The following is a 14192-nucleotide window of genomic DNA, read 5'->3' as shown; positions in this document are numbered from 1 at the left end:
CTGGGTACGGAGCTGTCTCGGAGGTGCAGCCCTGCTGTCCCGGAGGCGGGTTGTACCGTAGGCGGGCCAGTCCTGGAGGCCAGGCTGTTCTGGGGGCGGAGCTGTCTCGGAGGTTGGGAGGTCTCGGAAACCGGGCTGTCCCGGAGGCGGGGCACAGGCTGGGGTGAGGCGGAGCCGTCCCTGAGGCGGGCCCGGGGAGCGGTTACCGCGCCCTGAGCCACGCCCGTGGTCTCCTGTTCCATCAGTGGATCCCACCTTGGGCCGTGCTGCGGGCTCTAGGGGCACCTACCAGGTGAGCGACCCCGCCTTCTCGGAGGGATGCTTTGGCCTGCATGGGGCCTCCAACCGGCTCCCCCAGAGTCTCTGCGGGTTCTTGAATGCGAGAGGGGACCCAGCCAGGTTGCTGTCGCACTTGATAAGAAAAGCAAACCCTAAGTCTCCAATAAACCATATTCGGGGCGAATAGTTGCCTAACAACAACGTATGCCACGGGGGAGGCCCCGCGTGGAATCAGGTTCCCTTCCTTCTGATTCTGGGGTGGGCTCAGCAGAGCCGGTGGCCGCTGCGTCGCCCCCGTAGCTCGAGCCTCTGCGTGGAGGGCTGCCCCCTAGTGGTCAGCGGCGGGCCATGCACTTCGAGCCCGGTGGATGCTTACGGCCATGGGGCGGTGCTCAACTAGGAGGACATTTTTCTCTGGTAGTATCCACAGAAATGCTGCCCAGTAAGTGATATTCTTGCTGGGAAGGAAACGTGCCTGTGGCATCACTAACACAGATTCGTCCATGCATGGCTGGAGAAATTAAGCTAAAGCTATAGAGTGGCTAGTGCTCGAATTTCTACGCAAGAGAGGTCAGAAGGTGAAAATCAAGGTGGAAGGGTGTGGTCAGGAGGAGGATTTGGTGGAGTCTGGAGGTTAGGAACGTCTTTCCTAGGAAAGTGATGACTATGCTAGAATGAGGGAAAAAAGAGTAGTCTGTCTGCATTTTGCCCACCACTGGGTCCTCATGGCCTATTTTCATTTCTGACATAGAATAGGCTTTAGTTTCTTAATAAATAACTAAATATATGCTAAATAAATAAGGATACAGTGAACGTCCAAATATATCTGTCGAATTAGTGAGTTAATAACTGACTCTTTGGAGGACTAGTGGAAATCTGATTGGCAGAGGACCAAATACATTCAGGTTTCAGAAACAAATAGCAAGGAGAAACTTACACAGAAAAGAAAGTGTGGATAAGACTTGCCAGAATTTGGAATAATTCAGGTTAGAAATCCAGCGCGTGGTGAAGTACATTGAGTTCTTAGGCTTCATATCAGGGAACAACAGACCTTTGGGAGTTGAAGTGGGAGATGGACATCAAAAAAGTGGGTCAGTAAAGTTCCACGTTAAAAGCTGACTCAGGGCCGGGTGCAGGGGCTCACGCCTGTAATCCCAGCACTTTCGGAGGCCGAGGCAGGTGGATCACCTGAGGTCAGGAGTTTGAGACCAGCCTGGCCAACATGGTGAAATCCCGTCTCCTAAAAATACAAAAATTAGCCGGGCCATGGTGGCGCAGGCCTGTAATCCCAGCTACTCGGGAGGCTGAGGCAGGAGAATTGCTTGAACCCAGGAGGTCGAGGTTGCAGTCAGCAGAGATCATGCCACTGCACTCCAGCCATCAACCTCACTCCTCATGGTAAAGCACCACTATTGTTCGAAATTAACTCCTGAGAGTATTTTGGTGTTGCTCTAATAGAAGAAAGGGCTTTAAACAAAGGTGATTTTCCAGGGTCAGAGAGCAGAAAGTACCTGCCATTTGGGAGCAGGAGCTGCCTGAGGAATGGAACCTAACAACATAGGATCGACATAATGGCTCATTAAAAAAAGAGAGGAAGGAAGGAAGGAAGGGAGGGAGGAAGGAAGGGAGGGAGGGAGGGAGGGATAGGAGGGAGGGAGCAGCATTTACGTTCTGCCTAAATGGTGTCTGACAGAGAATACAGTCATGGGTTCTTAGTTTCTGTTTCTGGTTGGGTGAGTAAAACCCCTTCCTCATCCCTTTTTTCTTCTTTCACTAGAGACAGAAACTAAAAACCATGAGTTCAGGCTGCTAGAAGTCTAAAATAAAACAAAACAGAACAACAACAACAACAACAAAAATAAGGCAGGTTGGATAAGCTTCGAAATGGTTATTACTTAAGCAAAAGTGCAGGCCCCAGATGTTTCCTTTGACTTGGGAGAAAACAGAAGCCATTTATCTCCTTACTGGACTTATTCTGTGACGTACTCTGGGAGATAGAAATGCTATTATGGTCAGTAAATCTGAGAGGAAAAAAGACATGAAAACAACTATACCAAAATTGGCTACAAATTAGGTGCAAGGGCACATAAAAGAAGCAGCAATTATTTCTGATCAAAGGATTAGAGAAGAATGTGCGGAGAAGGTGACACAGAAATTCAGCTTAGCAAAATGTATATTTGTGGGAAGATAACAGTGGAAGGTATTACAACGTGAGACTGTATAATATTCGAAAGCACGGAGATATGAATGTGAAAGGCTTAATTTGAGAAAGACAAAATATTCATAGTGACTGAAACTTGTTAGCAGAACTTGCATAGTGCTAGCTCTAAAGAGAAGTTTGGGCGCGGTTTAGAGGAACTTTGGCTGCCATACTAGGGAGTTTGGATTCCATTCTACAGTTTGGAGGAAGATTTTTTGAAAGCACCATTTAGTAAACACTGTGGTTGCCTCCTCAACATCTATTCCTTACACTACTCCTATTGTCCTTTCTAACCAAATCTGTTTTTTTTTTTTTTAATCAGATAATCCACTTCTCCCTTATGAGATTCAGGGAACAATGAAGTCATCTCCAGTTCCAAGGGTAGATCTATATTTGCTTAAGTCAGGCAGGCTAACTCATACTTTTTGTGCTTCCATGACAGACTCTTTCTGGGTTATACAAAATAAATATACATAAACAATATTATACTTCATTGTCCAGCATATACAAGAGGCAAACAGAAATCAGAAATATTATTTTTACCAGTGGTACATCAGTCCATGTTTTGTCAAATAGAGAGAAATTGCTGCAGTAATTGCAGTTTATCACTACGCCAAATGCAGGGATAACTCATACGTGTGCCTTCTAATTGTGGGCTAGTATTAATAGTCACTGGCCTCCTTCTTAAATTATTTTCAGTCATGAGCTTAACTTAATGTGGTACCATATATTCTTTCTTTTAAGGACCTTAAGAATCTGGAAAGAATTAGCCACACTCTAATTTAGGAACAGAGATGGATGAATCCACCTATGGACATTTCCTGTTATGAGTCACTGGGGAGGTTTACTAAGTCACTATTTAAGATGATCCAGAACAGGTGTCTACAGCTGCTTTAAGAATGAGTCCTGTGGTGGCGATGAAAATGTTCCTCTCGGATGTCCAGCTGCAGGGGGTGGGTATGAAATTGCCAGCTGGCCCCAGCTGGTGTGCTCTGGAATCCTTGGCGCCAAGGCCATGCTGCCAAGGGCTTCTCCAGGCTGGTGATTAAATGTAGTGAGGATCCTAAGGCAGGCCCATTCCTGGAAAACATGGGACTCTCCTGATGGGTGAGTTTGGCTCAAGGACTCCTCATGATCCTGAAAGAAACTCTCTGAGACCTGTACTTCAGTGGAAGCCTTTCTTTCCTTTGCTCTCTCCTTCCCAAGGGTTAAACCTACATTGCAGTCTAATGGTGGCTCTCCCGGCCTCCTCTGGCTCCCTCCACATTTTCTCTCACAGGCATTTCCTTTAATAAATCTCTTGCATATCTGATCCTCTCTTGGCTTTTGCTTCTTGGAGGACCTAGAATAACACAAGTACTGTCATAATTATATCTCCTCACTTTAAATCTCTCAAGCGTAATTACTAAAATTGTGTTGTAGTGGGAGTAAAAAGCAAAGTTACTAACTTGAGAGTATTTATGAAACACTCACCCATTAAGTTTCATACTTTAGCACATTTATAATAACTTTTATTCCAATTATAGCATGGTCTATCTCCAAGGGCAAGTTCCTGCCTGCCTCTTCATTGAAAACAGTGGAACTTTGAAGCAACGAGGGAGTTTGTTGCTTCTCTTGACAAGTGGCCAGCCCTAATTCAGAGTTATGAAAGCTTTCATATTCTGCTTTGGCATATTTGTAAAATATACTTGGGCATACATTTTTTTTTTCTGTTTGGATCATAAGTGTACGAAACATACGTGGTAAGAGCCAGTTATATTCCAATCACAGAGGATGTCTTGGAACATATCACTGCCACTCCAGAGGTGCTGAAACCTTCTTCCTCTAGTCAGGGACATGGCTGGGGTGGGGGTGAGAAGAGATGTTCTTACATTTCTAAACTTTCTTCCATGACCAGACCAGACACAAAGTTTGGTTTTGTCCTGAAGATTTTAGTTGTCTGGGAGCCAGTGGAACTGAGTTAGCCCAAGAATGAGAGTGGTTGTCCTTTTTCTCTTTCTGTCTTTGAAATATTAGATTCACTGGACAGGTGCTCAATAGATCCAATTTTCTTTAATTGCACCTACATCAATGTAATATAAATGTCTTCATTCACAATCCCACAAGGGTTGTAGATATCAATATGTCGGGGGGATAGTGTATGGGAATTGAGGGTCATAGTAGGTCAATTCTATATAAGAAAATTCCTACAGAGAGTGAGTCAAAATCCCTACTCCTACGGGACCAGTGCCTATTATCGTCTTTTTCTTTACTTATTTGGAAATGTAAGCAATTATTTCCCAATGGATTTATTACAAAGTTCCTGTGACATCAAGATCGTTCCTTCTCAAGGCTTTTCATGATATATTGAGACTTATAATTTCATTTTGGTTTGCCCCAAGACTTCCACCAAGTCTAGGGGATCTGTAGGGACCGTCCTTTCCCAAGGTACATCATGCATACTTTCTGCTATTATTTTTTTTTCCATCTGTCCCTTGTGGCCAATCAAGAGAAATGCAGATTTGAATCTCTATAAGAAGAGCAGAGTTTCTCCCTTTTTTACTTTTGAACTGAGAAAAAAAAAAAAAAGCAGCAGCCCCTGCCATCCAGAAACTTGTCTGGCACTAACAGCTAGGCCATATTGTTCTTCTATTGTACAAAAACAATTTCAGAAAACATCAGCATCAGACAAGGTCACTCAGACCATCACAAAGTGAGGCACATACAAGATCACCATGCAACCCACAAAGTACTGATTATCCTTCTCTTATCTAAAATGAGTAATTGCACTTTTTAGAAACCAATCGCAGCTTTATTCTCATTTTATTTATTTATTTAATTTTTGTTTTTGAGACAGAGTTTCACTCTTGTTGCCCGGTCTGGAGTGCAATGGCGTGATCTCAGCTCACAACAACCTCAGCCTTCTGGGTTCAAGCGATTCTCCTGCCTCAGCCACCCAAGTAGCTGGGACTACAGGCATGCACCACCATGCCTGGCTAATTTTGTATTTTTAGTAGAGATGGGGTTTCTCCATGTTGGTCAGGCTGGTCTCGAACTCCTGACCTCAGGTGATCCGCCCACCTTCGCCTCCCAAAGTGCTGGGATTACCTCCCAAAGTGCTGAGCCACTGTGCCTAGCCTTTATGCTCATTTTAGTCAGCTCTCCTTGTATATGAAATTTATTGAGATGTTAGTTGTAGAATTGTTTCTGGTTCTTGACAGTATGTCATCCAAAATAAAGTCAGACACTTCCCAAAATTATCCAACCAAAGCCCAAGGCCTGTAATAGGTTCTTTCTGACACCTTTTTACTGATGTACCCACAGTTCCCTATGGTGTGCATTTTCCCTAGCTGCAATGAACAGTACATTCAACTTGTTTAATTGTAGGTGTGTTTCTGTTGGTCTTTGGCTGTAGGGCATTAATAATATTATGTACTACTAATGCATTAATAATATTAATAATGCCCTACAGCCAAAAGTACTTTTTCCAGTGCTAGAGATCCACCAGGCTTTCTGTTAAAGGTCCCTCTAACATTACTGACACAAGTCAGTGGCTTGCCTTTTAATGCTTTTGCCAGCTGAAATAGTTTATCTCAGAGTTTTGTATGAGGATCTGAGATTTAAGTCTGCTCTAGGTGTTGAAAGCCACAAGCTCAGAGTGCCAGCTGTCTTGTGATTAAATGTCAAAAGCCTTAATTAAGGCTTATTATTTTCTCCTTTGTAATACTTTGGCTCCCAGGCTACACAAGCAGCAAGAACAAAAGGAAAAACTCTGTTTTATTAAAGCTCCACTTGCCTTGGTGGAGGGTCAAGAAAAGGTTTAGAACCTATTTTCAGGTTTTTGGCTCACAGACAATGGGTAAGCCTGCTGGGTCCTGGCCTACAGGGTCTGTTCAGGAAGAAGAGGGGTCTTCTCTCTAAACCTGTGAGATCTCTTCTAGACTCCTTTATAGACTGTTTTTACATTGTATGTTTGATCACTTTATCCTCCCCTAACCCCCTTTGGGCACTATGTCAGACTTTAAATATACTAAATAATTTTGGCAGTATGTAAAAAGTGAATTTTATGTCACTGAGCAATTCATGGAAATATTTTTTAGTACGTACATGTACAGATTTCTTAACCAATTATGTATATTTGAGTTCCTTAGAAGTAACTTTTTAATGACCCTCAGGTACACATATTTGAATTAAAATAAACCTTCGTTCCTGACTGTCATCATTGGTCACTACATTTTTACAAAAAGGTGCAGTTGCTTCCCAATCTCTATTTATCTTTCATTTATTTACTTATCCCTTTATTCTATTTATTTATAATATAATGAGCACCTATGAAATGCATCCAGTCTCAGACTAGAACATCAGTAACTTAAGCTACTCAAACTTTCCTATCAAAGACATGTTTCTTTATAGCACTCAGATGCACAAGAATCCAAATGCATAGGAAGCATTTCTTAGTTCTCTTGATTGTGAGGTAAGTTGTTTTTTTGTGTAGTTAGAAGAAAGATCTCTGAGAAGCTGAAGATCACCTTCTGCCCCCTCCCTATCGAAGACTGACTGCAATGATGTGGGTCAAAGAAAGAAATCATTTTAAAAGTAGAAGCCAAGCAAGTGTACAGAGGCTTTGTAAGGAGTAGAGAATAGAGGAGGGAAATAGTATTTAAAGAAGGGATAGAGTATGTTACTTTTGTTGGCAAAAAAGAGTCAACATCTAAAGCCATCCCTAGTTATCTGTTGGCCTGTTAGGGACATATGTTAGTTTAGGTTTTGACCTTGGGTGAGGACATTGCTTTAAGCACTGAATAGATCAGATTAATCCTGTGAAGAGGAGATAGGAAATATTTCTGATAAATACTGCTTTGAATATTGGCTTTAAGGCCAATACTCATCAGAGAGCTCCAGTTGACTATGGGAGTTAGACAACAGAGGAAAGTAAACTCATGACATATTTCAATTTCTCTTTACAGGAATTCAGACTCAGTGGTATGGTAGAAGACAAAATAATTTGGGTTATTTCTGTGATAACATGAACAATCTGGAAACTACTCCCATTTGTGAGGATAAATCTCTATTACAATACATGGAAAATAGGACAGATGCTAATTCAGGTAAGAAAAGGTCTTTATACAAATATTTACCTTCAGACAGAAATGTTAATGGAGATGGAGAAGGAACGGCTACCAAGAAACTAGGGATAGTAGGACACAAAAAACCTGGTAGTGAGTATGAACCAGTCTGGTGCCTTGCCTACAAGGGGGAGCAACACCACAGAGCTACTGGACAACAAGCCCTGCACTTCCCTAGACCACAGACCAGCTCACTTTGCAGCCACCAAAAGATAAGCACCTAAGGAGAACTTACCGGCCATGGATCCTCAGAAAACAGAACAGCCCAGTGCCCAGCCTTCAGGGGACAAGCATCTGAGTAGGCATACCAGTCACACAAACTTCTGCAGCCAAGGCCACTGAGGTACTTGCAGGCAATACTGACATTAACTACAGCTAAAGAAGCTGCATGGAGACTACACTACTGCATCCATCCAGAACAAAAACAAATGTACCCTACCCAACCAACATGCTAGGACACATCGGCAGGTGTTAAGTCTTTTCCAATGAAAGCTACTCTACAAAGTTAGAAAAGGTGATTATTCCATTAGATGCACAGATGCCAGTGCAGGGATACAAGAAACATAAAAAAGCAAGGAAACATGACATCACCAAAGAATCACAATAATTATCTAGTAACTGACATCAACCAAAAATAAAAATTTATGAATTGCCTGAAAAGGAATTCAAGATAGTGAGCTTGAGGAAACTTGGTGAGGCATGAAAGAACACAAACAGATCATTCAACAATCCAGAGAAACAATTCATGATCTGAATGAGAAATTCAACAAAGAGAGAGATATCATAAGAAAGAACCAAACAGAAATCTTGGGGCCAAAAAATTCAATGAATGAAATTAAAAATGCAATTGAGAGCTTCAACAGCAAAACAGATCAAACAGAAGAATTTTTGAACTTGAAAACAGGCCTTTTGAAATAGTCCAGTCAGAGGTAAAGAAAAAAAAAAAGGAATGAAGAAGGCTATGGCACTTATGGGACACCATAAGTGAACAAATGTTTGCATTTTGACAACTTAAGAAGAAGAAGAGATGAAGAAAGGCAAAGAAAGCTTATTTAACAAAGTAATAGTTGAAAACTTCCCAATTCTTGGAGAGCTATGGACATCCAGATCCATGAAGTTCAAAGGATACCAGAGATTCAACCCAAAGAGATCCTCTCTGAGGCATATAACCAAACTGCCAAAAGTCAAAGAAAAAATACTAAAAGCAGCATGAGAAAAGCATCAAGTCACATAAAAGGTAATTGCCATTGGACTATTAGCAGATTTCCCAGCAGCAACCTTGCAGCCCAGGAGAGAATGGGATGATATATTTAAAATACTAGAAGAAAAAAAAAAAAAGCTGCTAGCCTAGAATACTATAACTAGCAAATCTTTTCTTCAGAAATGAAGGAGAAATAGTCTTTCCCAGATCAGCAAAAACTGAGGGAACTCATTACCACTGGACCAGACTTACAAGAAATGCTTGAGTATTTCTATTGGAAAAAAAACTTTTTATGATAATTGCTACCATTAAAAAGCATGAAGTATAACTCTCACTGCTGGCAGTAAATGCATTATCAAATTCCTAATACTTCATTACTTCAATGGTGATATGTAATTTTTCAAATCTCTAGTATGAAGGTTAAAAACCACAACAGTTGGGTGCTGTGGCATGTGCTTGTAGTCCCAGTTATTTAGGAGGCTGAAATGGAAGTCTCATTGGAGCCCAGGAGTTTGAGTCCAACCTGGAGAACATAATGAGACCCCATTTAAAAAAAAATTTTTTTTTTTAAATGCAGTTCTGTCAGATGCCAATAAGTGAAAATGATAATAATGATTATAGCTATGATAAGTTGTTAAGGAATAAACAATATATGAAGATGTATGTTAAGGCAACAAAATTATAAATTTGGGGGCAGAACAAAAGTCTAGAGTATTGGTATGCAATGAAAGTTAACTTATTATCAGCTTAAAATAGTCTATTATAAGTATGAGAGTTTTTAATGTAACCCCAATACTAACCACAAAGAAAAAATTACAACAGACATACAAATGAGAAAAAGAAAGGAATAAAAGCTTAACACAACAAATACCCTCATCAAGCCAGAAAGATAAACACGAGAGGAAGGAACAAAGGATAAACAAAAGAACCAGAAAATAATGAACAAAATGGCAGAAGTCCTTACCTATCAATAATAACTTTGAATGTAAATGAAATAAATTCCCAATTAAATTACATACAGTGGCTGAATGGATTAAAAAAAAAAAAGATTCAGCAACATGCTGCCTATCAGATACTCACTTCACCTATAAGGCCACACATAGACTGAAGTGAAGGAATAGAAAATGAAATTCTGTGAAAATGGAAACCAAAAGAGAGCAGGTGTAGTAATACTTATATCAGACAAAATAGACTCTAAGTAAAAAACTGTAAAAAGAGGAAAGAAGGTCATTATATAATAACTCAATTCAGCAAAAGGTTAGGACAGTTGTAAGTATATGAGCACACAACACCAGAGCACCCAATATATAAAGTAAATATATAAAGCAACACATAAAGCATATATTATGTGATCTAAAGGGAAAGAAAAATTGAAATAAAATAAAAAGGACTTCAGCACCATCTTTCAGCAATGGATGGATCATCCAGATAGAAAATCAACAAAGAATTATCAGATTTAAATTACACTCTAGATCAAATAGACCCAGCAGATATTTACAAAACCTTCCCCCCAATAACTACAGAATGTATATTTTGCTCAATAGCACATAGAACTTTCTCCAGGATAGAATATATGTTAGTCCACAAAACATATTTGAAGAAATTTTAAAAAATCAAAATCACATCAAGCATCTTCTCTTACCACAATGTAGTAAAAACTAGAAATGAATACCAAGAGGAACTATGGAACATACACAAATACATGAATACTAAAAACAAGTTTTTGTACAACCAGAGCATCAATAAAGAAATTAAAAAGAAGATTTAAAAATTCCTTGAGACAAATAAAAATGGAAACATAACATACCAAAACCTATGGGATACAGCAAAAGCTGTTCTAAGAGGGAGTTTATAGCAATAGATGCCTACATCAAAAAAGTATAAGAATCTTACATAAACAACTTTATGCAGCACCTCAAGAAATGAGAAAAACAAGGGCCAGCTGAACCCAAAACTATCAGAAGACTCATAAAGATCAGGCAGAAGTGCAATAGAGACTGAAAATAACATAAAAATCAGTAGAACAAAGAGTTGGTTCTTTGAAAAGATAAATGTTTTAGCTAGACTAACAAAACAGAGAAGACTCAAATACAATCAGAGATTTAAAAAAAAGCAGATGCCACAGAAATAGAAAAGATCATAAAAGACTTTTATGAGAAATTATATGCCAATAAATTGGAAAACCTAAAAGAACTACATAAATTCCTGAACACATGAAACCTACCAAAATTTAACTACTATGAAGAAATAAAATACCTAAACAGGTCAATAATGTGTAACAAGAATGAATCAGCAATAAGTCTCCCATCAAAGAAAAGCCCAGGACCTGATGACTTTACTGCTAAGTTCTACCAAACATATAAAGAATAATATCACTTCTTTTTAAACTATTTTGAAAAGTTGAAGAGGTGGAAATTCTTCAAAACTCATTCTATGAGGCCAACATTATCAAAACTAGACAAGGATACATCACAAAAAGAAAACTATAGGCCAATCTCCTTTATCAACATAGATGCAAAAATCTTTAATGAAATCAAGTGAAACAAATTCAACAGCATATTGAAAAGATAATTCACCACAATCAAGTGGGATTTGTCCCAGGGATGCAAGGATGGTTCAACATATGTAAGTCAATAAATGTGATACATCACATTAACAGAATGAAGGACAAAAATGACATAATCGTTTCAACAAAGAAAAAAAATTTGATAAAATTTAACATCCCTTCGTGATAAAAATTCTCAACAAATTAGATATGAAAGTAACATACCTCAACACAATAAAGGCCATAAATGACAAGCTCATAGATAACATCATACTGAAAAAGCTGAAAGCTATTCCTCTGTGATATGCAACAAGACAAGGATGCCACATTTACCACTTTTGTTCAGTATATTACTGGAAGTCCTGGTCAGAACAATTAGGCAAGAGAAATGAAAGGCATCCAAATAGGAAAGGGGGAAGTCAAATTGTCCTTGTTTGCAGATAACATGATCTTATATATAGAAAATCCTAAAGATTCCACAAAAAAATTGTTAGAATAAATAAATTCAATAAAGTTGCAGGATACAAAATCAACATGCAAAAATCAGTAGTGTTTCTATATGCCAACAGCAAGCTACCTAAAAAAAGATATCAAGAAAGCAATCCATTGACAATAGCTATACAATAAATACCCAGGAATATAGTAAACCAAGGAGGTGAAAGATCTCGAGTGGAAACTATAAAATACGGATAAAAGAAATTGAAGAGCACACATATAAATGGAAAGATAACAATGAATTGCAAAAATTAACATTGTCAAAATGTCCATATTATCCAAAGCAATTTACTAATTCAATGCAATCCCTACTCTTCACAGAAATAGAAAAAAATCCTAAAACTTCTATGGAACCACAAAAGACCCCAAATAGCCAAAGCAATCCTGAGCAAAGGTAAAGCTCGATGCATCACACTACATGACTTTAAAATATACTACAAAGCTATAGTAACCAAATCAACATGGTACTGGTATAAAAATAGACACATAGATAACTGAAACAGAATACAGAACAGAAATAAATCCATGCATTTACAGCCAACTGATTTTCAACAAAAGTGTCAGCAACATGCATTAGGAAAAGAAGAGGCTCTTCAATAGATGGCACTGGGAGAACTGAATATCCACATGTAGAAGAATAAAATTAGACCCCTATCTCTCACCGTATATAAAAATCAGTTCAAAATTTATTAAAAACTTTAAGAGCTGAAACTGTAAGCATACTAGAAGAAAACATGGGAGAAACAATTCATGACATTGGTTTTTTGAGTAAGACCTCAAAAGCATACAACAAAAGCAAATATAGAGAAATGGTACTACAGTAAATTAAAATTCAAATGTACAGCAAAAGAAACAGATTGAAGGTAACTTAAGGAATGGGAGAAAACATATGCAAACTATGCATCTGACAAGGGGTTAATGCCCAGATTATATAGAAAACTCAACTCAATAGCAGAAGAATAAATAATTCCATTTAAAAATGGGCAAAATGCCTGAATAGACATTTCTCTAAAGAAGACATATTAATGCTTAGCATCACTAATCATCAGGGAAATGCAAATTAAAACCATAATGACATATCACCTCAGTTCAGTTAGAATGGCTATTATCAAAAAGACAAAAAATAACAAATGTTGGGGTAAATGTAAAGAAAGAGGAAGTCTTATATGCTGTTGTAAATTAGTCCAGCAATGATGGAAAACAGAATGAAGTTTCCTTAAAAAAATTAAAAAATGGAGGTACCATATGATCCTGAATCCCACTACTGAGCATATATCCAAAGGAAATAAAATCTGTTATGTGGAAGGATATCTGCATTCCCATGTTTACTGCAGCATTATTCACAATAGCTGCATGGAATCAACCTAAGTGTCCATCAGTGGATGAATGGATAAAGAAAATGTGGTGTATATACACAATGGAATACTATTCAACTGTAAAAAGAAATTTTGTCATTTGTGGCAACATGATTGGGCCCAGAGGACATTATGTTAAGTGAAATAAGCAAGGCATGTAAAGATGACTACTATACAATCTCACACAAAAGTAGATTCTATAATTTTAAAACTTGATTTCATAGCAGTAGAGAGTAGAATAGTGGTTACCAGAGGCTTGGGAGGGTAGGGTAGTGGGGCAGGGGAGATGGGGATAGACTGGTCAACAGGTACAGAGGTTCAGTTAGATAGGAACAAGTTCTGGTGTTCTATTGCACAGTAGGGTGACTATAGTTAACAATAGTATATTGTATATTTCAAAATAGCTAGAAGAGAGGATTTTGAATGTTCTTACCACAAAGGGATGATAAATGTTTGAGGTGAAAAATATGCTAAATACCCTGATTTGATCATCACAAAATGTATACATGTATGAAAACATCACACTATACCCTATAAGTACGTACAATTATTGTGAGTCAATTAAAAGTAAAATAAAACTTTTTTTTTTTTTTTTAAAAAAGAAACTTGGTGGCCTAAAGATTTCCATTAGATAGTTGGCTGTTTCTCCAAAGTACGGGGTTAAAAATAGCTGAAAAGAGGTTATGATGTTCAGGGAAAGTAGCAAAGAGTACACCAGGGAGACTGACAGGTGGACAGAAATCCTGACACCAGCTGGCCTCATGTAAGACTAAAACTTATTAAAACTGTCAAATGAAGAGGAGTGCAGGAAAGCTTAGGGCCCTGGAGGGTCCTTCTTGAAATGTTTCCCAGAAAAGGGGCAAACATCAAAGGCCTTCTTGGAAAAGAATAAAGTTGGCAAACTTCATTCAATGTTGTATTGGACATTCTTTCATGCAACAAATATTAAAAAAACCACTAGCTGGTAAGCTTACTCAGCAGACATGGTGAGATCAGCAGTAGGCTTTGTTTT

At 38.6% G+C, this 14192-nt stretch overlaps 1 long non-coding RNA gene across 1 annotated transcript; it reads left to right on the top strand.

Moving 5' to 3' along the window:
* Positions 1-125: 125 nt before the first annotated feature.
* LOC126951045 (uncharacterized) lies at positions 126-13772 on the top strand. Its single transcript, XR_007724342.1, has 2 exons — positions 126-292; positions 7426-13772. It is a non-coding gene; the product is annotated as an uncharacterized LOC126951045 (long non-coding RNA).
* Positions 13773-14192: the final 420 nt, after the last annotated feature.

The sequence above is a fragment of the Macaca thibetana genome, chromosome 3 (assembly GCF_024542745.1).
Source record: "Macaca thibetana thibetana isolate TM-01 chromosome 3, ASM2454274v1, whole genome shotgun sequence".
Lineage (NCBI taxonomy): Eukaryota > Metazoa > Chordata > Mammalia > Primates > Cercopithecidae > Macaca > Macaca thibetana.
This window is presented reverse-complemented; position numbering and strand designations above follow the sequence as displayed.